Here is a 27,185-nt window from a genome sequence, read left to right as displayed (position 1 = left end):
ATTTCATGCCTGACACTTTACATTCTAGTCTCAAATCGAGACTTTGCAGTCCGTGGGCTCCAGAGTCTCCTTGCATCCAGCAAAACTTTAGAGGGCAGTGGAGGGGATGTAGCTCAGTGGTAGAGCGCATGCTTCGCATGTATGAGGCCCCGGGTTCAATCCCCGGCATCTCCAGGAGTCGCTGTTCTGTATCTCGGCTTTTTCCAGAAGGCTAGCCTGCCACCTTGTGGAAAGTTGAGGTTTCTCAGGCAGTTGGGGGGTCAGAACCCCACTTAAATAGGTTGCATTGAAAAATATTGTTTGAAATAGGCATAGTTTCCACTTTTCAAGAAAATCTGAGAATTTTGCTTGCCAAAAGGAGGAAATAAATGCCCTCTCTGAGGATCGAACTCAGGACCTTCAGATTATGAGACTGACGCGCTGCCTACTGCGCTAAGAAGGCTGCACACAAGCATCTCTAAACAAGACTATAGACCAGGAAGATAATCCAGGTGCGAGGCTTAAGGATTTTCCTGACTGAGACTTTATGCTGCAGTGTCAAGGGGGTTGACTTGGCAGACACTTACATTCAGGGTTTCCATGCATACAGTAAAACTTGGCATACAAGGGGATGTAGCTCAGTGGTAGAGCGCATGCTTTGCATGTATGAGGCCCCGGGTTCAATCCCCGGCATCTCCAGACTTTTGCCATGCTTATCTTGGATTTTGGCAGAAAACTAGGCTGGCTGTCAGTATTAAGGAAGAGATATGTCATGCAACTGGGATACGAACCCCACTTAAACTGTGAGACGTGTGCCTTGGAAAACCCCATGAAATGGGGCTATCTCATTTTTGATGCTTATAGAACCAAAGAATCTTACTTGTTTAAGCCATCAAAGTGATGATTAATCTTGGCAATCTTAATACATTTAGGATAGAAATCGGTGGCAGCCATCTTGGTCATTGGTAAGGGTTCTTCCTCTAAACCAGAGACTCTCTACAGTAGCTTCAAGAAAAACTGAATATGTTGCCTTTACTCTACTGATTTGTCCATTCTCTTTCCTTTCAAAAATGAACCCAAAATGCATGTTCTTGAAGCTGGGTGCGTGGTAATGACTCCCATAACTTTCTGTCATTTTTCTCACGGTTAAAGGCTTCCATCCATTTGCCACCAATGCTTCCTAAGGTCTTTGTATCAAAGTTCCTTTCCTTTCTGTAAAATTCATCATTGCGGCGCCCCTGCTTTTCACCAAGCCAAGACGGAACATCCACTTTGGTGTGAAATCCTCCTTTGAGGTGATAAGACGTAACTCACAGTGTGCTCTCAGAAGTGGTAGCTTTGAGAGGGAGCCGCGATTAATATTGATGATTTTCATCTGTCTGCTCCTGGTCCCCACCCCCCACAACCTTTCTTGAGCGAGAGGTAATTTCAGTGCTATGAGCTTCTGCTACCCCTCCTTCGATAGCTCAGTTGGTAGAGCGGAGGACTGTAGCATTAATTCGGGCATCCTTAGGTCGCTGGTTCAAATCCGGCTCGAAGGATTTTGTGGTTTCATTTCCATGTCTTTTGCTGTTAATCAACAATACCTTCCGTTGATTATGAAAAAGTCCCCGAGCTTCGATAAATACTGGAAAAGAAGCGTACTCTATCTGCTTTCAAAGGGAATTGATGACATAGTCATCGCTAGGGGAGGCGTGAAGAACAGTAATGGAAACCTGCTGATCAAAACTGCTACCAAAGCATTGCATTAGTACATGTATGCCCTTGGCAGACTTCCAATTGCATTGCACCACGGTAGCTGCTTGGCAGCCAATCACACTGTGACTTGCCTTCAATTTGAGTGTCCACCGATGGGCAAGAGGGCATAGCCAATGGAATCATCCCCCGAAAGGCTGAGCAAGCTGGAAAGTAGACCAACAGTTTACACATTTGGGGAAATCCTGAGAAGTTTTGCATTCCAAACTGAGCAAATAAAAGCCCTGCTGGAGAATCGAACCCTGATTGCACTAAGTATATGCTCCATGAAGACAGCCCTCACGTAAGGCGTGGGCAATTTCATGCCTGACACTTTACATTCTAGTCTCAAATCGAGACTTTGCAGTCCGTGGGCTCCAGAGTCTCCTTGCATCCAGCAAAACTTTAGAGGGCAGTGGAGGGGATGTAGCTCAGTGGTAGAGCGCATGCTTTGCATGTATGAGGCCCCGGGTTCAATCCCCGGCATCTCCAGACTTTTGCCATGCTTATCTTGGATTTTGGCAGAAAACTAGGCTGGCTGTCAGTATTAAGGAAGAGATATGTCATGCAACTGGGATACGAACCCCACTTAAACTGTGAGACGTGTGCCTTGGAAAACCCCATGAAATGGGGCTATCTCATTTTTGATGCTTATAGAACCAAAGAATCTTACTTGTTTAAGCCATCAAAGTGATGATTAATCTTGGCAATCTTAATACATTTAGGATAGAAATCGGTGGCAGCCATCTTGGTCATTGGTAAGGGTTCTTCCTCTAAACCAGAGACTCTCTACAGTAGCTTCAAGAAAAACTGAATATGTTGCCTTTACTCTACTGATTTGTCCATTCTCTTTCCTTTCAAAAATGAACCCAAAATGCATGTTCTTGAAGCTGGGTGCGTGGTAATGACTCCCATAACTTTCTGTCATTTTTCTCACGGTTAAAGGCTTCCATCCATTTGCCACCAATGCTTCCTAAGGTCTTTGTATCAAAGTTCCTTTCCTTTCTGTAAAATTCATCATTGCGGCGCCCCTGCTTTTCACCAAGCCAAGACGGAACATCCACTTTGGTGTGAAATCCTCCTTTGAGGTGATAAGACGTAACTCACAGTGTGCTCTCAGAAGTGGTAGCTTTGAGAGGGAGCCGCGATTAATATTGATGATTTTCATCTGTCTGCTCCTGGTCCCCACCCCCCACAACCTTTCTTGAGCGAGAGGTAATTTCAGTGCTATGAGCTTCTGCTACCCCTCCTTCGATAGCTCAGTTGGTAGAGCGGAGGACTGTAGCATTAATTCGGGCATCCTTAGGTCGCTGGTTCAAATCCGTCTCGAAGGATTTTGTGGTTTCATTTCCATGTCTTTTGCTGTTAATCAACAATACCTTCCGTTGATTATGAAAAAGTCCCCGAGCTTCGATAAATACTGGAAAAGAAGCGTACTCTATCTGCTTTCAAAGGGAATTGATGACATAGTCATCGCTAGGGGAGGCGTGAAGAACAGTAATGGAAACCTGCTGATCAAAACTGCTACCAAAGCATTGCATTAGTACATGTATGCCCTTGGCAGACTTCCAATTGCATTGCACCACGGTAGCTGCTTGGCAGCCAATCACACTGTGACTTGCCTTCAATTTGAGTGTCCACCGATGGGCAAGAGGGCATAGCCAATGGAATCATCCCCCGAAAGGCTGAGCAAGCTGGAAAGTAGACCAACAGTTTACACATTTGGGGAAATCCTGAGAAGTTTTGCATTCCAAACTGAGCAAATAAAAGCCCTGCTGGAGAATCGAACCCTGATTGCACTAAGTATATGCTCCATGAAGACAGCCCTCACGTAAGGCGTGGGCAATTTCATCCCTGACACTTTACATTCTAGTCTCAAATCGAGACTTTGCAGTCCGTGGGCTCCAGAGTCTCCTTGCATCCAGCAAAACTTTAGAGGGCAGTGGAGGGGATGTAGCTCAGTGGTAGAGCGCATGCTTTGCATGTATGAGGCCCCGGGTTCAATCCCCGGCATCTCCAGACTTTTGCCATGCTTATCTTGGATTTTGGCAGAAAACTAGGCTGGCTGTCAGTATTAAGGAAGAGATATGTCATGCAACTGGGATACGAACCCCACTTAAACTGTGAGACGTGTGCCTTGGAAAACCCCATGAAATGGGGCTATCTCATTTTTGATGCTTATAGAACCAAAGAATCTTACTTGTTTAAGCCATCAAAGTGATGATTAATCTTGGCAATCTTAATACATTTAGGATAGAAATCGGTGGCAGCCATCTTGGTCATTGGTAAGGGTTCTTCCTCTAAACCAGAGACTCTCTACAGTAGCTTCAAGAAAAACTGAATATGTTGCCTTTACTCTACTGATTTGTCCATTCTCTTTCCTTTCAAAAATGAACCCAAAATGCATGTTCTTGAAGCTGGGTGCGTGGTAATGACTCCCATAACTTTCTGTCATTTTTCTCACGGTTAAAGGCTTCCATCCATTTGCCACCAATGCTTCCTAAGGTCTTTGTATCAAAGTTCCTTTCCTTTCTGTAAAATTCATCATTGCGGCGCCCCTGCTTTTCACCAAGCCAAGACGGAACATCCACTTTGGTGTGAAATCCTCCTTTGAGGTGATAAGACGTAACTCACAGTGTGCTCTCAGAAGTGGTAGCTTTGAGAGGGAGCCGCGATTAATATTGATGATTTTCATCTGTCTGCTCCTGGTCCCCACCCCCCACAACCTTTCTTGAGCGAGAGGTAATTTCAGTGCTATGAGCTTCTGCTACCCCTCCTTCGATAGCTCAGTTGGTAGAGCGGAGGACTGTAGCATTAATTCGGGCATCCTTAGGTCGCTGGTTCAAATCCGGCTCGAAGGATTTTGTGGTTTCATTTCCATGTCTTTTGCTGTTAATCAACAATACCTTCCGTTGATTATGAAAAAGTCCCCGAGCTTCGATAAATACTGGAAAAGAAGCGTACTCTATCTGCTTTCAAAGGGAATTGATGACATAGTCATCGCTAGGGGAGGCGTGAAGAACAGTAATGGAAACCTGCTGATCAAAACTGCTACCAAAGCATTGCATTAGTACATGTATGCCCTTGGCAGACTTCCAATTGCATTGCACCACGGTAGCTGCTTGGCAGCCAATCACACTGTGACTTGCCTTCAATTTGAGTGTCCACCGATGGGCAAGAGGGCATAGCCAATGGAATCATCCCCCGAAAGGCTGAGCAAGCTGGAAAGTAGACCAACAGTTTACACATTTGGGGAAATCCTGAGAAGTTTTGCATTCCAAACTGAGCAAATAAAAGCCCTGCTGGAGAATCGAACCCTGATTGCACTAAGTATATGCTCCATGAAGACAGCCCTCACGTAAGGCGTGGGCAATTTCATGCCTGACACTTTACATTCTAGTCTCAAATCGAGACTTTGCAGTCCGTGGGCTCCAGAGTCTCCTTGCATCCAGCAAAACTTTAGAGGGCAGTGGAGGGGATGTAGCTCAGTGGTAGAGCGCATGCTTTGCATGTATGAGGCCCCGGGTTCAATCCCCGGCATCTCCAGACTTTTGCCATGCTTATCTTGGATTTTGGCAGAAAACTAGGCTGGCTGTCAGTATTAAGGAAGAGATATGTCATGCAACTGGGATACGAACCCCACTTAAACTGTGAGACGTGTGCCTTGGAAAACCCCATGAAATGGGGCTATCTCATTTTTGATGCTTATAGAACCAAAGAATCTTACTTGTTTAAGCCATCAAAGTGATGATTAATCTTGGCAATCTTAATACATTTAGGATAGAAATCGGTGGCAGCCATCTTGGTCATTGGTAAGGGTTCTTCCTCTAAACCAGAGACTCTCTACAGTAGCTTCAAGAAAAACTGAATATGTTGCCTTTACTCTACTGATTTGTCCATTCTCTTTCCTTTCAAAAATGAACCCAAAATGCATGTTCTTGAAGCTGGGTGCGTGGTAATGACTCCCATAACTTTCTGTCATTTTTCTCACGGTTAAAGGCTTCCATCCATTTGCCACCAATGCTTCCTAAGGTCTTTGTATCAAAGTTCCTTTCCTTTCTGTAAAATTCATCATTGCGGCGCCCCTGCTTTTCACCAAGCCAAGACGGAACATCCACTTTGGTGTGAAATCCTCCTTTGAGGTGATAAGACGTAACTCACAGTGTGCTCTCAGAAGTGGTAGCTTTGAGAGGGAGCCGCGATTAATATTGATGATTTTCATCTGTCTGCTCCTGGTCCCCACCCCCCACAACCTTTCTTGAGCGAGAGGTAATTTCAGTGCTATGAGCTTCTGCTACCCCTCCTTCGATAGCTCAGTTGGTAGAGCGGAGGACTGTAGCATTAATTCGGGCATCCTTAGGTCGCTGGTTCAAATCCGGCTCGAAGGATTTTGTGGTTTCATTTCCATGTCTTTTGCTGTTAATCAACAATACCTTCCGTTGATTATGAAAAAGTCCCCGAGCTTCGATAAATACTGGAAAAGAAGCGTACTCTATCTGCTTTCAAAGGGAATTGATGACATAGTCATCGCTAGGGGAGGCGTGAAGAACAGTAATGGAAACCTGCTGATCAAAACTGCTACCAAAGCATTGCATTAGTACATGTATGCCCTTGGCAGACTTCCAATTGCATTGCACCACGGTAGCTGCTTGGCAGCCAATCACACTGTGACTTGCCTTCAATTTGAGTGTCCACCGATGGGCAAGAGGGCATAGCCAATGGAATCATCCCCCGAAAGGCTGAGCAAGCTGGAAAGTAGACCAACAGTTTACACATTTGGGGAAATCCTGAGAAGTTTTGCATTCCAAACTGAGCAAATAAAAGCCCTGCTGGAGAATCGAACCCTGATTGCACTAAGTATATGCTCCATGAAGACAGCCCTCACGTAAGGCGTGGGCAATTTCATGCCTGACACTTTACATTCTAGTCTCAAATCGAGACTTTGCAGTCCGTGGGCTCCAGAGTCTCCTTGCATCCAGCAAAACTTTAGAGGGCAGTGGAGGGGATGTAGCTCAGTGGTAGAGCGCATGCTTTGCATGTATGAGGCCCCGGGTTCAATCCCCGGCATCTCCAGACTTTTGCCATGCTTATCTTGGATTTTGGCAGAAAACTAGGCTGGCTGTCAGTATTAAGGAAGAGATATGTCATGCAACTGGGATACGAACCCCACTTAAACTGTGAGACGTGTGCCTTGGAAAACCCCATGAAATGGGGCTATCTCATTTTTGATGCTTATAGAACCAAAGAATCTTACTTGTTTAAGCCATCAAAGTGATGATTAATCTTGGCAATCTTAATACATTTAGGATAGAAATCGGTGGCAGCCATCTTGGTCATTGGTAAGGGTTCTTCCTCTAAACCAGAGACTCTCTACAGTAGCTTCAAGAAAAACTGAATATGTTGCCTTTACTCTACTGATTTGTCCATTCTCTTTCCTTTCAAAAATGAACCCAAAATGCATGTTCTTGAAGCTGGGTGCGTGGTAATGACTCCCATAACTTTCTGTCATTTTTCTCACGGTTAAAGGCTTCCATCCATTTGCCACCAATGCTTCCTAAGGTCTTTGTATCAAAGTTCCTTTCCTTTCTGTAAAATTCATCATTGCGGCGCCCCTGCTTTTCACCAAGCCAAGACGGAACATCCACTTTGGTGTGAAATCCTCCTTTGAGGTGATAAGACGTAACTCACAGTGTGCTCTCAGAAGTGGTAGCTTTGAGAGGGAGCCGCGATTAATATTGATGATTTTCATCTGTCTGCTCCTGGTCCCCACCCCCCACAACCTTTCTTGAGCGAGAGGTAATTTCAGTGCTATGAGCTTCTGCTACCCCTCCTTCGATAGCTCAGTTGGTAGAGCGGAGGACTGTAGCATTAATTCGGGCATCCTTAGGTCGCTGGTTCAAATCCGGCTCGAAGGATTTTGTGGTTTCATTTCCATGTCTTTTGCTGTTAATCAACAATACCTTCCGTTGATTATGAAAAAGTCCCCGAGCTTCGATAAATACTGGAAAAGAAGCGTACTCTATCTGCTTTCAAAGGGAATTGATGACATAGTCATCGCTAGGGGAGGCGTGAAGAACAGTAATGGAAACCTGCTGATCAAAACTGCTACCAAAGCATTGCATTAGTACATGTATGCCCTTGGCAGACTTCCAATTGCATTGCACCACGGTAGCTGCTTGGCAGCCAATCACACTGTGACTTGCCTTCAATTTGAGTGTCCACCGATGGGCAAGAGGGCATAGCCAATGGAATCATCCCCCGAAAGGCTGAGCAAGCTGGAAAGTAGACCAACAGTTTACACATTTGGGGAAATCCTGAGAAGTTTTGCATTCCAAACTGAGCAAATAAAAGCCCTGCTGGAGAATCGAACCCTGATTGCACTAAGTATATGCTCCATGAAGACAGCCCTCACGTAAGGCGTGGGCAATTTCATGCCTGACACTTTACATTCTAGTCTCAAATCGAGACTTTGCAGTCCGTGGGCTCCAGAGTCTCCTTGCATCCAGCAAAACTTTAGAGGGCAGTGGAGGGGATGTAGCTCAGTGGTAGAGCGCATGCTTTGCATGTATGAGGCCCCGGGTTCAATCCCCGGCATCTCCAGACTTTTGCCATGCTTATCTTGGATTTTGGCAGAAAACTAGGCTGGCTGTCAGTATTAAGGAAGAGATATGTCATGCAACTGGGATACGAACCCCACTTAAACTGTGAGACGTGTGCCTTGGAAAACCCCATGAAATGGGGCTATCTCATTTTTGATGCTTATAGAACCAAAGAATCTTACTTGTTTAAGCCATCAAAGTGATGATTAATCTTGGCAATCTTAATACATTTAGGATAGAAATCGGTGGCAGCCATCTTGGTCATTGGTAAGGGTTCTTCCTCTAAACCAGAGACTCTCTACAGTAGCTTCAAGAAAAACTGAATATGTTGCCTTTACTCTACTGATTTGTCCATTCTCTTTCCTTTCAAAAATGAACCCAAAATGCATGTTCTTGAAGCTGGGTGCGTGGTAATGACTCCCATAACTTTCTGTCATTTTTCTCACGGTTAAAGGCTTCCATCCATTTGCCACCAATGCTTCCTAAGGTCTTTGTATCAAAGTTCCTTTCCTTTCTGTAAAATTCATCATTGCGGCGCCCCTGCTTTTCACCAAGCCAAGACGGAACATCCACTTTGGTGTGAAATCCTCCTTTGAGGTGATAAGACGTAACTCACAGTGTGCTCTCAGAAGTGGTAGCTTTGAGAGGGAGCCGCGATTAATATTGATGATTTTCATCTGTCTGCTCCTGGTCCCCACCCCCCACAACCTTTCTTGAGCGAGAGGTAATTTCAGTGCTATGAGCTTCTGCTACCCCTCCTTCGATAGCTCAGTTGGTAGAGCGGAGGACTGTAGCATTAATTCGGGCATCCTTAGGTCGCTGGTTCAAATCCGGCTCGAAGGATTTTGTGGTTTCATTTCCATGTCTTTTGCTGTTAATCAACAATACCTTCCGTTGATTATGAAAAAGTCCCCGAGCTTCGATAAATACTGGAAAAGAAGCGTACTCTATCTGCTTTCAAAGGGAATTGATGACATAGTCATCGCTAGGGGAGGCGTGAAGAACAGTAATGGAAACCTGCTGATCAAAACTGCTACCAAAGCATTGCATTAGTACATGTATGCCCTTGGCAGACTTCCAATTGCATTGCACCACGGTAGCTGCTTGGCAGCCAATCACACTGTGACTTGCCTTCAATTTGAGTGTCCACCGATGGGCAAGAGGGCATAGCCAATGGAATCATCCCCCGAAAGGCTGAGCAAGCTGGAAAGTAGACCAACAGTTTACACATTTGGGGAAATCCTGAGAAGTTTTGCATTCCAAACTGAGCAAATAAAAGCCCTGCTGGAGAATCGAACCCTGATTGCACTAAGTATATGCTCCATGAAGACAGCCCTCACGTAAGGCGTGGGCAATTTCATCCCTGACACTTTACATTCTAGTCTCAAATCGAGACTTTGCAGTCCGTGGGCTCCAGAGTCTCCTTGCATCCAGCAAAACTTTAGAGGGCAGTGGAGGGGATGTAGCTCAGTGGTAGAGCGCATGCTTTGCATGTATGAGGCCCCGGGTTCAATCCCCGGCATCTCCAGACTTTTGCCATGCTTATCTTGGATTTTGGCAGAAAACTAGGCTGGCTGTCAGTATTAAGGAAGAGATATGTCATGCAACTGGGATACGAACCCCACTTAAACTGTGAGACGTGTGCCTTGGAAAACCCCATGAAATGGGGCTATCTCATTTTTGATGCTTATAGAACCAAAGAATCTTACTTGTTTAAGCCATCAAAGTGATGATTAATCTTGGCAATCTTAATACATTTAGGATAGAAATCGGTGGCAGCCATCTTGGTCATTGGTAAGGGTTCTTCCTCTAAACCAGAGACTCTCTACAGTAGCTTCAAGAAAAACTGAATATGTTGCCTTTACTCTACTGATTTGTCCATTCTCTTTCCTTTCAAAAATGAACCCAAAATGCATGTTCTTGAAGCTGGGTGCGTGGTAATGACTCCCATAACTTTCTGTCATTTTTCTCACGGTTAAAGGCTTCCATCCATTTGCCACCAATGCTTCCTAAGGTCTTTGTATCAAAGTTCCTTTCCTTTCTGTAAAATTCATCATTGCGGCGCCCCTGCTTTTCACCAAGCCAAGACGGAACATCCACTTTGGTGTGAAATCCTCCTTTGAGGTGATAAGACGTAACTCACAGTGTGCTCTCAGAAGTGGTAGCTTTGAGAGGGAGCCGCGATTAATATTGATGATTTTCATCTGTCTGCTCCTGGTCCCCACCCCCCACAACCTTTCTTGAGCGAGAGGTAATTTCAGTGCTATGAGCTTCTGCTACCCCTCCTTCGATAGCTCAGTTGGTAGAGCGGAGGACTGTAGCATTAATTCGGGCATCCTTAGGTCGCTGGTTCAAATCCGGCTCGAAGGATTTTGTGGTTTCATTTCCATGTCTTTTGCTGTTAATCAACAATACCTTCCGTTGATTATGAAAAAGTCCCCGAGCTTCGATAAATACTGGAAAAGAAGCGTACTCTATCTGCTTTCAAAGGGAATTGATGACATAGTCATCGCTAGGGGAGGCGTGAAGAACAGTAATGGAAACCTGCTGATCAAAACTGCTACCAAAGCATTGCATTAGTACATGTATGCCCTTGGCAGACTTCCAATTGCATTGCACCACGGTAGCTGCTTGGCAGCCAATCACACTGTGACTTGCCTTCAATTTGAGTGTCCACCGATGGGCAAGAGGGCATAGCCAATGGAATCATCCCCCGAAAGGCTGAGCAAGCTGGAAAGTAGACCAACAGTTTACACATTTGGGGAAATCCTGAGAAGTTTTGCATTCCAAACTGAGCAAATAAAAGCCCTGCTGGAGAATCGAACCCTGATTGCACTAAGTATATGCTCCATGAAGACAGCCCTCACGTAAGGCGTGGGCAATTTCATGCCTGACACTTTACATTCTAGTCTCAAATCGAGACTTTGCAGTCCGTGGGCTCCAGAGTCTCCTTGCATCCAGCAAAACTTTAGAGGGCAGTGGAGGGGATGTAGCTCAGTGGTAGAGCGCATGCTTTGCATGTATGAGGCCCCGGGTTCAATCCCCGGCATCTCCAGACTTTTGCCATGCTTATCTTGGATTTTGGCAGAAAACTAGGCTGGCTGTCAGTATTAAGGAAGAGATATGTCATGCAACTGGGATACGAACCCCACTTAAACTGTGAGACGTGTGCCTTGGAAAACCCCATGAAATGGGGCTATCTCATTTTTGATGCTTATAGAACCAAAGAATCTTACTTGTTTAAGCCATCAAAGTGATGATTAATCTTGGCAATCTTAATACATTTAGGATAGAAATCGGTGGCAGCCATCTTGGTCATTGGTAAGGGTTCTTCCTCTAAACCAGAGACTCTCTACAGTAGCTTCAAGAAAAACTGAATATGTTGCCTTTACTCTACTGATTTGTCCATTCTCTTTCCTTTCAAAAATGAACCCAAAATGCATGTTCTTGAAGCTGGGTGCGTGGTAATGACTCCCATAACTTTCTGTCATTTTTCTCACGGTTAAAGGCTTCCATCCATTTGCCACCAATGCTTCCTAAGGTCTTTGTATCAAAGTTCCTTTCCTTTCTGTAAAATTCATCATTGCGGCGCCCCTGCTTTTCACCAAGCCAAGACGGAACATCCACTTTGGTGTGAAATCCTCCTTTGAGGTGATAAGACGTAACTCACAGTGTGCTCTCAGAAGTGGTAGCTTTGAGAGGGAGCCGCGATTAATATTGATGATTTTCATCTGTCTGCTCCTGGTCCCCACCCCCCACAACCTTTCTTGAGCGAGAGGTAATTTCAGTGCTATGAGCTTCTGCTACCCCTCCTTCGATAGCTCAGTTGGTAGAGCGGAGGACTGTAGCATTAATTCGGGCATCCTTAGGTCGCTGGTTCAAATCCGGCTCGAAGGATTTTGTGGTTTCATTTCCATGTCTTTTGCTGTTAATCAACAATACCTTCCGTTGATTATGAAAAAGTCCCCGAGCTTCGATAAATACTGGAAAAGAAGCGTACTCTATCTGCTTTCAAAGGGAATTGATGACATAGTCATCGCTAGGGGAGGCGTGAAGAACAGTAATGGAAACCTGCTGATCAAAACTGCTACCAAAGCATTGCATTAGTACATGTATGCCCTTGGCAGACTTCCAATTGCATTGCACCACGGTAGCTGCTTGGCAGCCAATCACACTGTGACTTGCCTTCAATTTGAGTGTCCACCGATGGGCAAGAGGGCATAGCCAATGGAATCATCCCCCGAAAGGCTGAGCAAGCTGGAAAGTAGACCAACAGTTTACACATTTGGGGAAATCCTGAGAAGTTTTGCATTCCAAACTGAGCAAATAAAAGCCCTGCTGGAGAATCGAACCCTGATTGCACTAAGTATATGCTCCATGAAGACAGCCCTCACGTAAGGCGTGGGCAATTTCATGCCTGACACTTTACATTCTAGTCTCAAATCGAGACTTTGCAGTCCGTGGGCTCCAGAGTCTCCTTGCATCCAGCAAAACTTTAGAGGGCAGTGGAGGGGATGTAGCTCAGTGGTAGAGCGCATGCTTTGCATGTATGAGGCCCCGGGTTCAATCCCCGGCATCTCCAGACTTTTGCCATGCTTATCTTGGATTTTGGCAGAAAACTAGGCTGGCTGTCAGTATTAAGGAAGAGATATGTCATGCAACTGGGATACGAACCCCACTTAAACTGTGAGACGTGTGCCTTGGAAAACCCCATGAAATGGGGCTATCTCATTTTTGATGCTTATAGAACCAAAGAATCTTACTTGTTTAAGCCATCAAAGTGATGATTAATCTTGGCAATCTTAATACATTTAGGATAGAAATCGGTGGCAGCCATCTTGGTCATTGGTAAGGGTTCTTCCTCTAAACCAGAGACTCTCTACAGTAGCTTCAAGAAAAACTGAATATGTTGCCTTTACTCTACTGATTTGTCCATTCTCTTTCCTTTCAAAAATGAACCCAAAATGCATGTTCTTGAAGCTGGGTGCGTGGTAATGACTCCCATAACTTTCTGTCATTTTTCTCACGGTTAAAGGCTTCCATCCATTTGCCACCAATGCTTCCTAAGGTCTTTGTATCAAAGTTCCTTTCCTTTCTGTAAAATTCATCATTGCGGCGCCCCTGCTTTTCACCAAGCCAAGACGGAACATCCACTTTGGTGTGAAATCCTCCTTTGAGGTGATAAGACGTAACTCACAGTGTGCTCTCAGAAGTGGTAGCTTTGAGAGGGAGCCGCGATTAATATTGATGATTTTCATCTGTCTGCTCCTGGTCCCCACCCCCCACAACCTTTCTTGAGCGAGAGGTAATTTCAGTGCTATGAGCTTCTGCTACCCCTCCTTCGATAGCTCAGTTGGTAGAGCGGAGGACTGTAGCATTAATTCGGGCATCCTTAGGTCGCTGGTTCAAATCCGGCTCGAAGGATTTTGTGGTTTCATTTCCATGTCTTTTGCTGTTAATCAACAATACCTTCCGTTGATTATGAAAAAGTCCCCGAGCTTCGATAAATACTGGAAAAGAAGCGTACTCTATCTGCTTTCAAAGGGAATTGATGACATAGTCATCGCTAGGGGAGGCGTGAAGAACAGTAATGGAAACCTGCTGATCAAAACTGCTACCAAAGCATTGCATTAGTACATGTATGCCCTTGGCAGACTTCCAATTGCATTGCACCACGGTAGCTGCTTGGCAGCCAATCACACTGTGACTTGCCTTCAATTTGAGTGTCCACCGATGGGCAAGAGGGCATAGCCAATGGAATCATCCCCCGAAAGGCTGAGCAAGCTGGAAAGTAGACCAACAGTTTACACATTTGGGGAAATCCTGAGAAGTTTTGCATTCCAAACTGAGCAAATAAAAGCCCTGCTGGAGAATCGAACCCTGATTGCACTAAGTATATGCTCCATGAAGACAGCCCTCACGTAAGGCGTGGGCAATTTCATGCCTGACACTTTACATTCTAGTCTCAAATCGAGACTTTGCAGTCCGTGGGCTCCAGAGTCTCCTTGCATCCAGCAAAACTTTAGAGGGCAGTGGAGGGGATGTAGCTCAGTGGTAGAGCGCATGCTTTGCATGTATGAGGCCCCGGGTTCAATCCCCGGCATCTCCAGACTTTTGCCATGCTTATCTTGGATTTTGGCAGAAAACTAGGCTGGCTGTCAGTATTAAGGAAGAGATATGTCATGCAACTGGGATACGAACCCCACTTAAACTGTGAGACGTGTGCCTTGGAAAACCCCATGAAATGGGGCTATCTCATTTTTGATGCTTATAGAACCAAAGAATCTTACTTGTTTAAGCCATCAAAGTGATGATTAATCTTGGCAATCTTAATACATTTAGGATAGAAATCGGTGGCAGCCATCTTGGTCATTGGTAAGGGTTCTTCCTCTAAACCAGAGACTCTCTACAGTAGCTTCAAGAAAAACTGAATATGTTGCCTTTACTCTACTGATTTGTCCATTCTCTTTCCTTTCAAAAATGAACCCAAAATGCATGTTCTTGAAGCTGGGTGCGTGGTAATGACTCCCATAACTTTCTGTCATTTTTCTCACGGTTAAAGGCTTCCATCCATTTGCCACCAATGCTTCCTAAGGTCTTTGTATCAAAGTTCCTTTCCTTTCTGTAAAATTCATCATTGCGGCGCCCCTGCTTTTCACCAAGCCAAGACGGAACATCCACTTTGGTGTGAAATCCTCCTTTGAGGTGATAAGACGTAACTCACAGTGTGCTCTCAGAAGTGGTAGCTTTGAGAGGGAGCCGCGATTAATATTGATGATTTTCATCTGTCTGCTCCTGGTCCCCACCCCCCACAACCTTTCTTGAGCGAGAGGTAATTTCAGTGCTATGAGCTTCTGCTACCCCTCCTTCGATAGCTCAGTTGGTAGAGCGGAGGACTGTAGCATTAATTCGGGCATCCTTAGGTCGCTGGTTCAAATCCGGCTCGAAGGATTTTGTGGTTTCATTTCCATGTCTTTTGCTGTTAATCAACAATACCTTCCGTTGATTATGAAAAAGTCCCCGAGCTTCGATAAATACTGGAAAAGAAGCGTACTCTATCTGCTTTCAAAGGGAATTGATGACATAGTCATCGCTAGGGGAGGCGTGAAGAACAGTAAAGGAAACCTGCTGATCAAAACTGCTACCAAAGCATTGCATTAGTACATGTATGCCCTTGGCAGACTTCCAATTGCATTGCACCACGGTAGCTGCTTTGCAGCCAATCACACTGTGACTTGCCTTCAATTTGAGTGTCCACCGATGGGCAAGAGGGCATAGCCAATGGAATCATCCCCCGAAAGGCTGAGCAAGCTGGAAAGTAGACCAACAGTTTACACATTTGGGGAAATCCTGAGAAGTTTTGCATTCCAAACTGAGCAAATAAAAGCCCTGCTGGAGAATCGAACCCTGATTGCACTAAGTATATGCTCCATGAAGACAGCCCTCACGTAAGGCGTGGGCAATTTCATGCCTGACACTTTACATTCTAGTCTCAAATCGAGACTTTGCAGTCCGTGGGCTCCAGAGTCTCCTTGCATCCAGCAAAACTTTAGAGGGCAGTGGAGGGGATGTAGCTCAGTGGTAGAGCGCATGCTTCGCATGTATGAGGCCCCGGGTTCAATCCCCGGCATCTCCAGGAGTCGCTGTTCTGTATCTCGGCTTTTTCCAGAAGGCTAGCCTGCCACCTTGTGGAAAGTTGAGGTTTCTCAGGCAGTTGGGGGGTCAGAACCCCACTTAAATAGGTTGCATTGAAAAATATTGTTTGAAATAGGCATAGTTTCCACTTTTCAAGAAAATCTGAGAATTTTGCTTGCCAAAAGGAGGAAATAAATGCCCTCTCTGAGGATCGAACTCAGGACCTTCAGATTATGAGACTGACGCGCTGCCTACTGCGCTAAGAAGGCTGCACACAAGCATCTCTAAACAAGACTATAGACCAGGAAGATAATCCAGGTGCGAGGCTTAAGGATTTTCCTGACTGAGACTTTATGCTGCAGTGTCAAGGGGGTTGACTTGGCAGACACTTACATTCAGGGTTTCCATGCATACAGTAAAACTTGGCATACAAGGGGATGTAGCTCAGTGGTAGAGCGCATGCTTTGCATGTATGAGGCCCCGGGTTCAATCCCCGGCATCTCCAGACTTTTGCCATGCTTATCTTGGATTTTGGCAGAAAACTAGGCTGGCTGTCAGTATTAAGGAAGAGATATGTCATGCAACTGGGATACGAACCCCACTTAAACTGTGAGACGTGTGCCTTGGAAAACCCCATGAAATGGGGCTATCTCATTTTTGATGCTTATAGAACCAAAGAATCTTACTTGTTTAAGCCATCAAAGTGATGATTAATCTTGGCAATCTTAATACATTTAGGATAGAAATCGGTGGCAGCCATCTTGGTCATTGGTAAGGGTTCTTCCTCTAAACCAGAGACTCTCTACAGTAGCTTCAAGAAAAACTGAATATGTTGCCTTTACTCTACTGATTTGTCCATTCTCTTTCCTTTCAAAAATGAACCCAAAATGCATGTTCTTGAAGCTGGGTGCGTGGTAATGACTCCCATAACTTTCTGTCATTTTTCTCACGGTTAAAGGCTTCCATCCATTTGCCACCAATGCTTCCTAAGGTCTTTGTATCAAAGTTCCTTTCCTTTCTGTAAAATTCATCATTGCGGCGCCCCTGCTTTTCACCAAGCCAAGACGGAACATCCACTTTGGTGTGAAATCCTCCTTTGAGGTGATAAGACGTAACTCACAGTGTGCTCTCAGAAGTGGTAGCTTTGAGAGGGAGCCGCGATTAATATTGATGATTTTCATCTGTCTGCTCCTGGTCCCCACCCCCCACAACCTTTCTTGAGCGAGAGGTAATTTCAGTGCTATGAGCTTCTGCTACCCCTCCTTCGATAGCTCAGTTGGTAGAGCGGAGGACTGTAGCATTAATTCGGGCATCCTTAGGTCGCTGGTTCAAATCCGGCTCGAAGGATTTTGTGGTTTCATTTCCATGTCTTTTGCTGTTAATCAACAATACCTTCCGTTGATTATGAAAAAGTCCCCGAGCTTCGATAAATACTGGAAAAGAAGCGTACTCTATCTGCTTTCAAAGGGAATTGATGACATAGTCATCGCTAGGGGAGGCGTGAAGAACAGTAATGGAAACCTGCTGATCAAAACTGCTACCAAAGCATTGCATTAGTACATGTATGCCCTTGGCAGACTTCCAATTGCATTGCACCACGGTAGCTGCTTGGCAGCCAATCACACTGTGACTTGCCTTCAATTTGAGTGTCCACCGATGGGCAAGAGGGCATAGCCAATGGAATCATCCCCCGAAAGGCTGAGCAAGCTGGAAAGTAGACCAACAGTTTACACATTTGGGGAAATCCTGAGAAGTTTTGCATTCCAAACTGAGCAAATAAAAGCCCTGCTGGAGAATCGAACCCTGATTGCACTAAGTATATGCTCCATGAAGACAGCCCTCACGTAAGGCGTGGGCAATTTCATCCCTGACACTTTACATTCTAGTCTCAAATCGAGACTTTGCAGTCCGTGGGCTCCAGAGTCTCCTTGCATCCAGCAAAACTTTAGAGGGCAGTGGAGGGGATGTAGCTCAGTGGTAGAGCGCATGCTTTGCATGTATGAGGCCCCGGGTTCAATCCCTGGCATCTCCAGACTTTTGCCATGCTTATCTTGGATTTTGGCAGAAAACTAGGCTGGCTGTCAGTATTAAGGAAGAGATATGCCATGCAACTGGGATACGAACCCCACTTAAACTGTGAGACGTGTGCCTTGGAAAACCCCATGAAATGGGGCTATCTCATTTTTGATGCTTATAGAACCAAAGAATCTTACTTGTTTAAGCCATCAAAGTGATGATTAATCTTGGCAATCTTAATACATTTAGGATAGAAATCGGTGGCAGCCATCTTGGTCATTGGTAAGGGTTCTTCCTCTAAACCAGAGACTCTCTACAGTAGCTTCAAGAAAAACTGAATATGTTGCCTTTACTCTACTGATTTGTCCATTCTCTTTCCTTTCAAAAATGAACCCAAAATGCATGTTCTTGAAGCTGGGTGCGTGGTAATGACTCCCATAACTTTCTGTCATTTTTCTCACGGTTAAAGGCTTCCATCCATTTGCCACCAATGCTTCCTAAGGTCTTTGTATCAAAGTTCCTTTCCGTTCTGTAAAATTCATCATTGCGGCGCCCCTGCTTTTCACCAAGCCAAGACGGAACATCCACTTTGGTGTGAAATCCTCCTTTGAGGTGATAAGACGTAACTCACAGTGTGCTCTCAGAAGTGGTAGCTTTGAGAGGGAGCCGCGATTAATATTGATGATTTTCATCTGTCTGCTCCTGGTCCCCACCCCCCACAACCTTTCTTGAGCGAGAGGTAATTTCAGTGCTATGAGCTTCTGCTACCCCTCCTTCGATAGCTCAGTTGGTAGAGCGGAGGACTGTAGCATTAATTCGGGCATCCTTAGGTCGCTGGTTCAAATCCGGCTCGAAGGATTTTGTGGTTTCATTTCCATGTCTTTTGCTGTTAATCAACAATACCTTCCGTTGATTATGAAAAAGTCCCCGAGCTTCGATAAATACTGGAAAAGAAGCGTACTCTATCTGCTTTCAAAGGGAATTGATGACATAGTCATCGCTAGGGGAGGCGTGAAGAACAGTAAAGGAAACCTGCTGATCAAAACTGCTACCAAAGCATTGCATTAGTACATGTATGCCCTTGGCAGACTTCAAATTGCATTGCACCACGGTAGCTGCTTGGCAGCCAATCACACTGTGACTTGCCTTCAATTTGAGTGTCCACCGATGGGCAAGAGGGCATAGCCAATGGAATCATCCCCCGAAAGGCTGAGCAAGCTGGAAAGTAGACCAACAGTTTACACATTTGGGGAAATCCTGAGAAGTTTTGCATTCCAAACTGAGCAAATAAAAGCCCTGCCGGAGAATCGAACCCTGATTGCACTAAGTATATGCTCCATGAAGACAGCCCTCACGTAAGGCGTGGGCAATTTCATGCCTGACACTTTACATTCTAGTCTCAAATCGAGACTTTGCAGTCCGTGGGCTCCAGAGTCTCCTTGCATCCAGCAAAACTTTAGAGGGCAGTGGAGGGGATGTAGCTCAGTGGTAGAGCGCATGCTTCGCATGTATGAGGCCCCGGGTTCAATCCCCGGCATCTCCAGGAGTCGCTGTTCTGTATCTCGGCTTTTTCCAGAAGGCTAGCCTGCCACCTTGTGGAAAGTTGAGGTTTCTCAGGCAGTTGGGGGGTCAGAACCCCACTTAAATAGGTTGCATTGAAAAATATTGTTTGAAATAGGCATAGTTTCCACTTTTCAAGAAAATCTGAGAATTTTGCTTGCCAAAAGGAGGAAATAAATGCCCTCTCTGAGGATCGAACTCAGGACCTTCAGATTATGAGACTGACGCGCTGCCTACTGCGCTAAGAAGGCTGCACACAAGCATCTCTAAACAAGACTATAGACCAGGAAGATAATCCAGGTGCGAGGCTTAAGGATTTTCCTGACTGAGACTTTATGCTGCAGTGTCAAGGGGGTTGACTTGGCAGACACTTACATTCAGGGTTTCCATGCATACAGTAAAACTTGGCATACAAGGGGATGTAGCTCAGTGGTAGAGCGCATGCTTTGCATGTATGAGGCCCCGGGTTCAATCCCCGGAATCTCCAGACTTTTGCCATGCTTATCTTGGATTTTGGCAGAAAACTAGGCTGGCTGTCAGTATTAAGGAAGAGATATGTCATGCAACTGGGATACGAACCCCACTTAAACTGTGAGACGTGTGCCTTGGAAAACCCCATGAAATGGGGCTATCTCATTTTTGATGCTTATAGAACCAAAGAATCTTACTTGTTTAAGCCATCAAAGTGATGATTAATCTTGGCAATCTTAATACATTTAGGATAGAAATCGGTGGCAGCCATCTTGGTCATTGGTAAGGGTTCTTCCTCTAAACCAGAGACTCTCTACAGTAGCTTCAAGAAAAACTGAATATGTTGCCTTTACTCTACTGATTTGTCCATTCTCTTTCCTTTCAAAAATGAACCCAAAATGCATGTTCTTGAAGCTGGGTGCGTGGTAATGACTCCCATAACTTTCTGTCATTTTTCTCACGGTTAAAGGCTTCCATCCATTTGCCACCAATGCTTCCTAAGGTCTTTGTATCAAAGTTCCTTTCCTTTCTGTAAAATTCATCATTGCGGCGCCCCTGCTTTTCACCAAGCCAAGACGGAACATCCACTTTGGTGTGAAATCCTCCTTTGAGGTGATAAGACGTAACTCACAGTGTGCTCTCAGAAGTGGTAGCTTTGAGAGGGAGCCGCGATTAATATTGATGATTTTCATCTGTCTGCTCCTGGTCCCCACCCCCCACAACCTTTCTTGAGCGAGAGGTAATTTCAGTGCTATGAGCTTCTGCTACCCCTCCTTCGATAGCTCAGTTGGTAGAGCGGAGGACTGTAGCATTAATTCGGGCATCCTTAGGTCGCTGGTTCAAATCCGGCTCGAAGGATTTTGTGGTTTCATTTCCATGTCTTTTGCTGTTAATCAACAATACCTTCCGTTGATTATGAAAAAGTCCCCGAGCTTCGATAAATACTGGAAAAGAAGCGTACTCTATCTGCTTTCAAAGGGAATTGATGACATAGTCATCGCTAGGGGAGGCGTGAAGAACAGTAATGGAAACCTGCTGATCAAAACTGCTACCAAAGCATTGCATTAGTACATGTATGCCCTTGGCAGACTTCCAATTGCATTGCACCACGGTAGCTGCTTGGCAGCCAATCACACTGTGACTTGCCTTCAATTTGAGTGTCCACCGATGGGCAAGAGGGCATAGCCAATGGAATCATCCCCCGAAAGGCTGAGCAAGCTGGAAAGTAGACCAACAGTTTACACATTTGGGGAAATCCTGAGAAGTTTTGCATTCCAAACTGAGCAAATAAAAGCCCTGCTGGAGAATCGAACCCTGATTGCACTAAGTATATGCTCCATGAAGACAGCCCTCACGTAAGGCATGGGCAATTTCATGCCTGACACTTTACATTCTAGTCTCAAATCGAGACTTTGCAGTCCGTGGGCTCCAGAGTCTCCTTGCATCCAGCAAAACTTTAGAGGGCAGTGGAGGGGATGTAGCTCAGTGGTAGAGCGCATGCTTTGCATGTATGAGGCCCCGGGTTCAATCCCCGGCATCTCCAGACTTTTGCCATGCTTATCTTGGATTTTGGCAGAAAACTAGGCTGGCTGTCAGTATTAAGGAAGAGATATGTCATGCAACTGGGATACGAACCCCACTTAAACTGTGAGACGTGTGCCTTGGAAAACCCCATGAAATGGGGCTATCTCATTTTTGATGCTTATAGAACCAAAGAATCTTACTTGTTTAAGCCATCAAAGTGATGATTAATCTTGGCAATCTTAATACATTTAGGATAGAAATCGGTGGCAGCCATCTTGGTCATTGGTAAGGGTTCTTCCTCTAAACCAGAGACTCTCTACAGTAGCTTCAAGAAAAACTGAATATGTTGCCTTTACTCTACTGATTTGTCCATTCTCTTTCCTTTCAAAAATGAACCCAAAATGCATGTTCTTGAAGCTGGGTGCGTGGTAATGACTCCCATAACTTTCTGTCATTTTTCTCACGGTTAAAGGCTTCCATCCATTTGCCACCAATGCTTCCTAAGGTCTTTGTATCAAAGTTCCTTTCCTTTCTGTAAAATTCATCATTGCGGCGCCCCTGCTTTTCACCAAGCCAAGACGGAACATCCACTTTGGTGTGAAATCCTCCTTTGAGGTGATAAGACGTAACTCACAGTGTGCTCTCAGAAGTGGTAGCTTTGAGAGGGAGCCGCGATTAATATTGATGATTTTCATCTGTCTGCTCCTGGTCCCCACCCCCCACAACCTTTCTTGAGCGAGAGGTAATTTCAGTGCTATGAGCTTCTGCTACCCCTCCTTCGATAGCTCAGTTGGTAGAGCGGAGGACTGTAGCATTAATTCGGGCATCCTTAGGTCGCTGGTTCAAATCCGGCTCGAAGGATTTTGTGGTTTCATTTCCATGTCTTTTGCTGTTAATCAACAATACCTTCCGTTGATTATGAAAAAGTCCCCGAGCTTCGATAAATACTGGAAAAGAAGCGTACTCTATCTGCTTTCAAAGGGAATTGATGACATAGTCATCGCTAGGGGAGGCGTGAAGAACAGTAAAGGAAACCTGCTGATCAAAACTGCTACCAAAGCATTGCATTAGTACATGTATGCCCTTGGCAGACTTCCAATTGCATTGCACCACGGTAGCTGCTTGGCAGCCAATCACACTGTGACTTGCCTTCAATTTGAGTGTCCACCGATGGGCAAGAGGGCATAGCCAATGGAATCATCCCCCGAAAGGCTGAGCAAGCTGGAAAGTAGACCAACAGTTTACACATTTGGGGAAATCCTGAGAAGTTTTGCATTCCAAACTGAGCAAATAAAAGCCCTGCCGGAGAATCGAACCCTGATTGCACTAAGTATATGCTCCATGAAGACAGCCCTCACGTAAGGCGTGGGCAATTTCATGCCTGACACTTTACATTCTAGTCTCAAATCGAGACTTTGCAGTCCGTGGGCTCCAGAGTCTCCTTGCATCCAGCAAAACTTTAGAGGGCAGTGGAGGGGATGTAGCTCAGTGGTAGAGCGCATGCTTCGCATGTATGAGGCCCCGGGTTCAATCCCCGGCATCTCCAGGAGTCGCTGTTCTGTATCTCGGCTTTTTCCAGAAGGCTAGCCTGCCACCTTGTGAAAAGTTGAGGTTTCTCAGGCAGTTGGGGGGTCAGAACCCCACTTAAATAGGTTGCATTGAAAAATATTGTTTGAAATAGGCATAGTTTCCACTTTTCAAGAAAATCTGAGAATTTTGCTTGCCAAAAGGAGGAAATAAATGCCCTCTCTGAGGATCGAACTCAGGACCTTCAGATTATGAGACTGACGCGCTGCCTACTGCGCTAAGAAGGCTGCACACAAGCATCTCTAAACAAGACTATAGACCAGGAAGATAATCCAGGTGCGAGGCTTAAGGATTTTCCTGACTGAGACTTTATGCTGCAGTGTCAAGGGGGTTGACTTGGCAGACACTTACATTCAGGGTTTCCATGCATACAGTAAAACTTGGCATACAAGGGGATGTAGCTCAGTGGTAGAGCGCATGCTTTGCATGTATGAGGCCCCGGGTTCAATCCCCGGCATCTCCAGACTTTTGCCATGCTTATCTTGGATTTTGGCAGAAAACTAGGCTGGCTGTCAGTATTAAGGAAGAGATATGTCATGCAACTGGGATACGAACCCCACTTAAACTGTGAGACGTGTGCCTTGGAAAACCCCATGAAATGGGGCTATCTCATTTTTGATGCTTATAGAACCAAAGAATCTTACTTGTTTAAGCCATCAAAGTGATGATTAATCTTGGCAATCTTAATACATTTAGGATAGAAATCGGTGGCAGCCATCTTGGTCATTGGTAAGGGTTCTTCCTCTAAACCAGAGACTCTCTACAGTAGCTTCAAGAAAAACTGAATATGTTGCCTTTACTCTACTGATTTGTCCATTCTCTTTCCTTTCAAAAATGAACCCAAAATGCATGTTCTTGAAGCTGGGTGCGTGGTAATGACTCCCATAACTTTCTGTCATTTTTCTCACGGTTAAAGGCTTCCATCCATTTGCCACCAATGCTTCCTAAGGTCTTTGTATCAAAGTTCCTTTCCTTTCTGTAAAATTCATCATTGCGGCGCCCCTGCTTTTCACCAAGCCAAGACGGAACATCCACTTTGGTGTGAAATCCTCCTTTGAGGTGATAAGACGTAACTCACAGTGTGCTCTCAGAAGTGGTAGCTTTGAGAGGGAGCCGCGATTAATATTGATGATTTTCATCTGTCTGCTCCTGGTCCCCACCCCCCACAACCTTTCTTGAGCGAGAGGTAATTTCAGTGCTATGAGCTTCTGCTACCCCTCCTTCGATAGCTCAGTTGGTAGAGCGGAGGACTGTAGCATTAATTCGGGCATCCTTAGGTCGCTGGTTCAAATCCGGCTCGAAGGATTTTGTGGTTTCATTTCCATGTCTTTTGCTGTTAATCAACAATACCTTCCGTTGATTATGAAAAAGTCCCCGAGCTTCGATAAATACTGGAAAAGAAGCGTACTCTATCTGCTTTCAAAGGGAATTGATGACATAGTCATCGCTAGGGGAGGCGTGAAGAACAGTAATGGAAACCTGCTGATCAAAACTGCTACCAAAGCATTGCATTAGTACATGTATGCCCTTGGCAGACTTCCAATTGCATTGCACCACGGTAGCTGCTTGGCAGCCAATCACACTGTGACTTGCCTTCAATTTGAGTGTCCACCGATGGGCAAGAGGGCATAGCCAATGGAATCATCCCCCGAAAGGCTGAGCAAGCTGGAAAGTAGACCAACAGTTTACACATTTGGGGAAATCCTGAGAAGTTTTGCATTCCAAACTGAGCAAATAAAAGCCCTGCTGGAGAATCGAACCCTGATTGCACTAAGTATATGCTCCATGAAGACAGCCCTCACGTAAGGCGTGGGCAATTTCATCCCTGACACTTTACATTCTAGTCTCAAATCGAGACTTTGCAGTCCGTGGGCTCCAGAGTCTCCTTGCATCCAGCAAAACTTTAGAGGGCAGTGGAGGGGATGTAGCTCAGTGGTAGAGCGCATGCTTTGCATGTATGAGGCCCCGGGTTCAATCCCCGGCATCTCCAGACTTTTGCCATGCTTATCTTGGATTTTGGCAGAAAACTAGGCTGGCTGTCAGTATTAAGGAAGAGATATGCCATGCAACTGGGATACGAACCCCACTTAAACTGTGAGACGTGTGCCTTGGAAAACCCCATGAAATGGGGCTATCTCATTTTTGATGCTTATAGAACCAAAGAATCTTACTTGTTTAAGCCATCAAAGTGATGATTAATCTTGGCAATCTTAATACATTTAGGATAGAAATCGGTGGCAGCCATCTTGGTCATTGGTAAGGGTTCTTCCTCTAAACCAGAGACTCTCTACAGTAGCTTCAAGAAAAACTGAATATGTTGCCTTTACTCTACTGACTTGTCCATTCTCTTTCCTTTCAAAAATGAACCCAAAATGCATGTTCTTGAAGCTGGGTGCGTGGTAATGACTCCCATAACTTTCTGTCATTTTTCTCACGGTTAAAGGCTTCCATCCATTTGCCACCAATGCTTCCTAAGGTCTTTGTATCAAAGTTCCTTTCCTTTCTGTAAAATTCATCATTGCGGCGCCCCTGCTTTTCACCAAGCCAAGACGGAACATCCACTTTGGTGTGAAATCCTCCTTTGAGGTGATAAGACGTAACTCACAGTGTGCTCTCAGAAGTGGTAGCTTTGAGAGGGAGCCGCGATTAATATTGATGATTTTCATCTGTCTGCTCCTGGTCCCCACCCCCCACAACCTTTCTTGAGCGAGAGGTAATTTCAGTGCTATGAGCTTCTGCTACCCCTCCTTCGATAGCTCAGTTGGTAGAGCGGAGGACTGTAGCATTAATTCGGGCATCCTTAGGTCGCTGGTTCAAATCCGGCTCGAAGGATTTTGTGGTTTCATTTCCATGTCTTTTGCTGTTAATCAACAATACCTTCCGTTGATTATGAAAAAGTCCCCGAGCTTCGATAAATACTGGAAAAGAAGCGTACTCTATCTGCTTTCAAAGGGAATTGATGACATAGTCATCGCTAGGGGAGGCGTGAAGAACAGTAAAGGAAACCTGCTGATCAAAACTGCTACCAAAGCATTGCATTAGTACATGTATGCCCTTGGCAGACTTCAAATTGCATTGCACCACGGTAGCTGCTTGGCAGCCAATCACACTGTGACTTGCCTTCAATTTGAGTGTCCACCGATGGGCAAGAGGGCATAGCCAATGGAATCATCCCCCGAAAGGCTGAGCAAGCTGGAAAGTAGACCAACAGTTTACACATTTGCGGAAATCCTGAGAAGTTTTGCATTCCAAACTGAGCAAATAAAAGCCCTGCCGGAGAATCGAACCCTGATTGCACTAAGTATATGCTCCATGAAGACAGCCCTCACGTAAGGCGTGGGCAATTTCATGCCTGACACTTTACATTCTAGTCTCAAATCGAGACTTTGCAGTCCGTGGGCTCCAGAGTCTCCTTGCATCCAGCAAAACTTTAGAGGGCAGTGGAGGGGATGTAGCTCAGTGGTAGAGCGCATGCTTCGCATGTATGAGGCCCCGGGTTCAATCCCCGGCATCTCCAGGAGTCGCTGTTCTGTATCTTGGCTTTTTCCAGAAGGCTAGCCTGCCACCTTGTGGAAAGTTGAGGTTTCTCAGGCAGTTGGGGGGTCAGAACCCCACTTAAATAGGTTGCATTGAAAAATATTGTTTGAAATAGGCATAGTTTCCACTTTTCAAGAAAATCTGAGAATTTTGCTTGCCAAAAGGAGGAAATAAATGCCCTCTCTGAGGATCGAACTCAGGACCTTCAGATTATGAGACTGACGCGCTGCCTACTGCGCTAAGAAGGCTGCACACAAGCATCTCTAAACAAGACTATAGACCAGGAAGATAATCCAGGTGCGAGGCTTAAGGATTTTCCTGACTGAGACTTTATGCTGCAGTGTCAAGGGGGTTGACTTGGCAGACACTTACATTCAGGGTTTCCATGCATACAGTAAAACTTGGCATACAAGGGGATGTAGCTCAGTGGTAGAGCGCATGCTTTGCATGTATGAGGCCCCGGGTTCAATCCCCGGCATCTCCAGACTTTTGCCATGCTTATCTTGGATTTTGGCAGAAAACTAGGCTGGCTGTCAGTATTAA

General features: G+C 45.3%; 43 non-coding genes across 43 annotated transcripts; 38 read left to right on the top strand and 5 right to left on the bottom strand.

Annotated features, from left to right (window-relative positions):
* Positions 1–102: 102 nt before the first annotated feature.
* Positions 103–174, top strand: TRNAA-CGC (transfer RNA alanine (anticodon CGC)). The gene has a single exon. It is a non-coding gene; the product is annotated as a tRNA-Ala (tRNA).
* Positions 175–369: 195 nt separating this feature from the next.
* Positions 370–442, bottom strand: TRNAM-CAU (transfer RNA methionine (anticodon CAU)). The gene has a single exon. It is a non-coding gene; the product is annotated as a tRNA-Met (tRNA).
* A 164-nt stretch (positions 443–606) lies between these two features.
* Positions 607–678, top strand: TRNAA-UGC (transfer RNA alanine (anticodon UGC)). The gene has a single exon. It is a non-coding gene; the product is annotated as a tRNA-Ala (tRNA).
* A 756-nt stretch (positions 679–1,434) lies between these two features.
* On the top strand, positions 1,435–1,520 carry TRNAY-GUA (transfer RNA tyrosine (anticodon GUA)). Its single transcript is given in 2 exon segments — positions 1,435–1,471; positions 1,485–1,520. It is a non-coding gene; the product is annotated as a tRNA-Tyr (tRNA).
* Positions 1,521–2,133: 613 nt separating this feature from the next.
* TRNAA-UGC (transfer RNA alanine (anticodon UGC)) lies at positions 2,134–2,205 on the top strand. Its single transcript has one exon. It is a non-coding gene; the product is annotated as a tRNA-Ala (tRNA).
* Positions 2,206–2,961: 756 nt separating this feature from the next.
* On the top strand, positions 2,962–3,047 carry TRNAY-GUA (transfer RNA tyrosine (anticodon GUA)). The gene is given in 2 exon segments: positions 2,962–2,998; positions 3,012–3,047. It is a non-coding gene; the product is annotated as a tRNA-Tyr (tRNA).
* Positions 3,048–3,660: 613 nt separating this feature from the next.
* On the top strand, positions 3,661–3,732 carry TRNAA-UGC (transfer RNA alanine (anticodon UGC)). Its single transcript has one exon. It is a non-coding gene; the product is annotated as a tRNA-Ala (tRNA).
* Positions 3,733–4,488: 756 nt separating this feature from the next.
* TRNAY-GUA (transfer RNA tyrosine (anticodon GUA)) lies at positions 4,489–4,574 on the top strand. The gene is given in 2 exon segments: positions 4,489–4,525; positions 4,539–4,574. It is a non-coding gene; the product is annotated as a tRNA-Tyr (tRNA).
* Positions 4,575–5,187: 613 nt separating this feature from the next.
* TRNAA-UGC (transfer RNA alanine (anticodon UGC)) lies at positions 5,188–5,259 on the top strand. Its single transcript has one exon. It is a non-coding gene; the product is annotated as a tRNA-Ala (tRNA).
* A 756-nt stretch (positions 5,260–6,015) lies between these two features.
* Positions 6,016–6,101, top strand: TRNAY-GUA (transfer RNA tyrosine (anticodon GUA)). Its single transcript is given in 2 exon segments — positions 6,016–6,052; positions 6,066–6,101. It is a non-coding gene; the product is annotated as a tRNA-Tyr (tRNA).
* A 613-nt stretch (positions 6,102–6,714) lies between these two features.
* On the top strand, positions 6,715–6,786 carry TRNAA-UGC (transfer RNA alanine (anticodon UGC)). The gene has a single exon. It is a non-coding gene; the product is annotated as a tRNA-Ala (tRNA).
* A 756-nt stretch (positions 6,787–7,542) lies between these two features.
* Positions 7,543–7,628, top strand: TRNAY-GUA (transfer RNA tyrosine (anticodon GUA)). Its single transcript is given in 2 exon segments — positions 7,543–7,579; positions 7,593–7,628. It is a non-coding gene; the product is annotated as a tRNA-Tyr (tRNA).
* Positions 7,629–8,241: 613 nt separating this feature from the next.
* TRNAA-UGC (transfer RNA alanine (anticodon UGC)) lies at positions 8,242–8,313 on the top strand. The gene has a single exon. It is a non-coding gene; the product is annotated as a tRNA-Ala (tRNA).
* Positions 8,314–9,069: 756 nt separating this feature from the next.
* Positions 9,070–9,155, top strand: TRNAY-GUA (transfer RNA tyrosine (anticodon GUA)). The gene is given in 2 exon segments: positions 9,070–9,106; positions 9,120–9,155. It is a non-coding gene; the product is annotated as a tRNA-Tyr (tRNA).
* A 613-nt stretch (positions 9,156–9,768) lies between these two features.
* TRNAA-UGC (transfer RNA alanine (anticodon UGC)) lies at positions 9,769–9,840 on the top strand. The gene has a single exon. It is a non-coding gene; the product is annotated as a tRNA-Ala (tRNA).
* A 756-nt stretch (positions 9,841–10,596) lies between these two features.
* TRNAY-GUA (transfer RNA tyrosine (anticodon GUA)) lies at positions 10,597–10,682 on the top strand. The gene is given in 2 exon segments: positions 10,597–10,633; positions 10,647–10,682. It is a non-coding gene; the product is annotated as a tRNA-Tyr (tRNA).
* A 613-nt stretch (positions 10,683–11,295) lies between these two features.
* On the top strand, positions 11,296–11,367 carry TRNAA-UGC (transfer RNA alanine (anticodon UGC)). Its single transcript has one exon. It is a non-coding gene; the product is annotated as a tRNA-Ala (tRNA).
* A 756-nt stretch (positions 11,368–12,123) lies between these two features.
* On the top strand, positions 12,124–12,209 carry TRNAY-GUA (transfer RNA tyrosine (anticodon GUA)). The gene is given in 2 exon segments: positions 12,124–12,160; positions 12,174–12,209. It is a non-coding gene; the product is annotated as a tRNA-Tyr (tRNA).
* Positions 12,210–12,822: 613 nt separating this feature from the next.
* TRNAA-UGC (transfer RNA alanine (anticodon UGC)) lies at positions 12,823–12,894 on the top strand. Its single transcript has one exon. It is a non-coding gene; the product is annotated as a tRNA-Ala (tRNA).
* A 756-nt stretch (positions 12,895–13,650) lies between these two features.
* On the top strand, positions 13,651–13,736 carry TRNAY-GUA (transfer RNA tyrosine (anticodon GUA)). Its single transcript is given in 2 exon segments — positions 13,651–13,687; positions 13,701–13,736. It is a non-coding gene; the product is annotated as a tRNA-Tyr (tRNA).
* Positions 13,737–14,349: 613 nt separating this feature from the next.
* Positions 14,350–14,421, top strand: TRNAA-UGC (transfer RNA alanine (anticodon UGC)). The gene has a single exon. It is a non-coding gene; the product is annotated as a tRNA-Ala (tRNA).
* A 756-nt stretch (positions 14,422–15,177) lies between these two features.
* TRNAY-GUA (transfer RNA tyrosine (anticodon GUA)) lies at positions 15,178–15,263 on the top strand. The gene is given in 2 exon segments: positions 15,178–15,214; positions 15,228–15,263. It is a non-coding gene; the product is annotated as a tRNA-Tyr (tRNA).
* A 613-nt stretch (positions 15,264–15,876) lies between these two features.
* Positions 15,877–15,948, top strand: TRNAA-CGC (transfer RNA alanine (anticodon CGC)). The gene has a single exon. It is a non-coding gene; the product is annotated as a tRNA-Ala (tRNA).
* Positions 15,949–16,143: 195 nt separating this feature from the next.
* On the bottom strand, positions 16,144–16,216 carry TRNAM-CAU (transfer RNA methionine (anticodon CAU)). Its single transcript has one exon. It is a non-coding gene; the product is annotated as a tRNA-Met (tRNA).
* A 164-nt stretch (positions 16,217–16,380) lies between these two features.
* Positions 16,381–16,452, top strand: TRNAA-UGC (transfer RNA alanine (anticodon UGC)). The gene has a single exon. It is a non-coding gene; the product is annotated as a tRNA-Ala (tRNA).
* Positions 16,453–17,208: 756 nt separating this feature from the next.
* On the top strand, positions 17,209–17,294 carry TRNAY-GUA (transfer RNA tyrosine (anticodon GUA)). The gene is given in 2 exon segments: positions 17,209–17,245; positions 17,259–17,294. It is a non-coding gene; the product is annotated as a tRNA-Tyr (tRNA).
* Positions 17,295–17,907: 613 nt separating this feature from the next.
* Positions 17,908–17,979, top strand: TRNAA-UGC (transfer RNA alanine (anticodon UGC)). Its single transcript has one exon. It is a non-coding gene; the product is annotated as a tRNA-Ala (tRNA).
* Positions 17,980–18,735: 756 nt separating this feature from the next.
* TRNAY-GUA (transfer RNA tyrosine (anticodon GUA)) lies at positions 18,736–18,821 on the top strand. Its single transcript is given in 2 exon segments — positions 18,736–18,772; positions 18,786–18,821. It is a non-coding gene; the product is annotated as a tRNA-Tyr (tRNA).
* A 613-nt stretch (positions 18,822–19,434) lies between these two features.
* TRNAA-CGC (transfer RNA alanine (anticodon CGC)) lies at positions 19,435–19,506 on the top strand. Its single transcript has one exon. It is a non-coding gene; the product is annotated as a tRNA-Ala (tRNA).
* A 195-nt stretch (positions 19,507–19,701) lies between these two features.
* TRNAM-CAU (transfer RNA methionine (anticodon CAU)) lies at positions 19,702–19,774 on the bottom strand. The gene has a single exon. It is a non-coding gene; the product is annotated as a tRNA-Met (tRNA).
* Positions 19,775–19,938: 164 nt separating this feature from the next.
* TRNAA-UGC (transfer RNA alanine (anticodon UGC)) lies at positions 19,939–20,010 on the top strand. Its single transcript has one exon. It is a non-coding gene; the product is annotated as a tRNA-Ala (tRNA).
* Positions 20,011–20,766: 756 nt separating this feature from the next.
* TRNAY-GUA (transfer RNA tyrosine (anticodon GUA)) lies at positions 20,767–20,852 on the top strand. The gene is given in 2 exon segments: positions 20,767–20,803; positions 20,817–20,852. It is a non-coding gene; the product is annotated as a tRNA-Tyr (tRNA).
* A 613-nt stretch (positions 20,853–21,465) lies between these two features.
* TRNAA-UGC (transfer RNA alanine (anticodon UGC)) lies at positions 21,466–21,537 on the top strand. The gene has a single exon. It is a non-coding gene; the product is annotated as a tRNA-Ala (tRNA).
* A 756-nt stretch (positions 21,538–22,293) lies between these two features.
* Positions 22,294–22,379, top strand: TRNAY-GUA (transfer RNA tyrosine (anticodon GUA)). The gene is given in 2 exon segments: positions 22,294–22,330; positions 22,344–22,379. It is a non-coding gene; the product is annotated as a tRNA-Tyr (tRNA).
* Positions 22,380–22,992: 613 nt separating this feature from the next.
* Positions 22,993–23,064, top strand: TRNAA-CGC (transfer RNA alanine (anticodon CGC)). Its single transcript has one exon. It is a non-coding gene; the product is annotated as a tRNA-Ala (tRNA).
* A 195-nt stretch (positions 23,065–23,259) lies between these two features.
* Positions 23,260–23,332, bottom strand: TRNAM-CAU (transfer RNA methionine (anticodon CAU)). Its single transcript has one exon. It is a non-coding gene; the product is annotated as a tRNA-Met (tRNA).
* A 164-nt stretch (positions 23,333–23,496) lies between these two features.
* Positions 23,497–23,568, top strand: TRNAA-UGC (transfer RNA alanine (anticodon UGC)). The gene has a single exon. It is a non-coding gene; the product is annotated as a tRNA-Ala (tRNA).
* Positions 23,569–24,324: 756 nt separating this feature from the next.
* On the top strand, positions 24,325–24,410 carry TRNAY-GUA (transfer RNA tyrosine (anticodon GUA)). Its single transcript is given in 2 exon segments — positions 24,325–24,361; positions 24,375–24,410. It is a non-coding gene; the product is annotated as a tRNA-Tyr (tRNA).
* A 613-nt stretch (positions 24,411–25,023) lies between these two features.
* TRNAA-UGC (transfer RNA alanine (anticodon UGC)) lies at positions 25,024–25,095 on the top strand. The gene has a single exon. It is a non-coding gene; the product is annotated as a tRNA-Ala (tRNA).
* A 756-nt stretch (positions 25,096–25,851) lies between these two features.
* Positions 25,852–25,937, top strand: TRNAY-GUA (transfer RNA tyrosine (anticodon GUA)). Its single transcript is given in 2 exon segments — positions 25,852–25,888; positions 25,902–25,937. It is a non-coding gene; the product is annotated as a tRNA-Tyr (tRNA).
* Positions 25,938–26,550: 613 nt separating this feature from the next.
* TRNAA-CGC (transfer RNA alanine (anticodon CGC)) lies at positions 26,551–26,622 on the top strand. The gene has a single exon. It is a non-coding gene; the product is annotated as a tRNA-Ala (tRNA).
* Positions 26,623–26,817: 195 nt separating this feature from the next.
* TRNAM-CAU (transfer RNA methionine (anticodon CAU)) lies at positions 26,818–26,890 on the bottom strand. The gene has a single exon. It is a non-coding gene; the product is annotated as a tRNA-Met (tRNA).
* Positions 26,891–27,054: 164 nt separating this feature from the next.
* TRNAA-UGC (transfer RNA alanine (anticodon UGC)) lies at positions 27,055–27,126 on the top strand. The gene has a single exon. It is a non-coding gene; the product is annotated as a tRNA-Ala (tRNA).
* The last annotated feature ends 59 nt before the right edge of the window (positions 27,127–27,185 follow it).

The sequence above is a fragment of the Lissotriton helveticus genome, chromosome 1_2 (genome assembly GCF_964261635.1).
Source record: "Lissotriton helveticus chromosome 1_2, aLisHel1.1, whole genome shotgun sequence".
NCBI classification, from domain to species: Eukaryota; Metazoa; Chordata; class Amphibia; order Caudata; family Salamandridae; genus Lissotriton; species Lissotriton helveticus.
The sequence above is the reverse complement of the archived record's forward strand: the minus strand, read 5'-3'. Positions and strand labels throughout refer to the sequence as shown.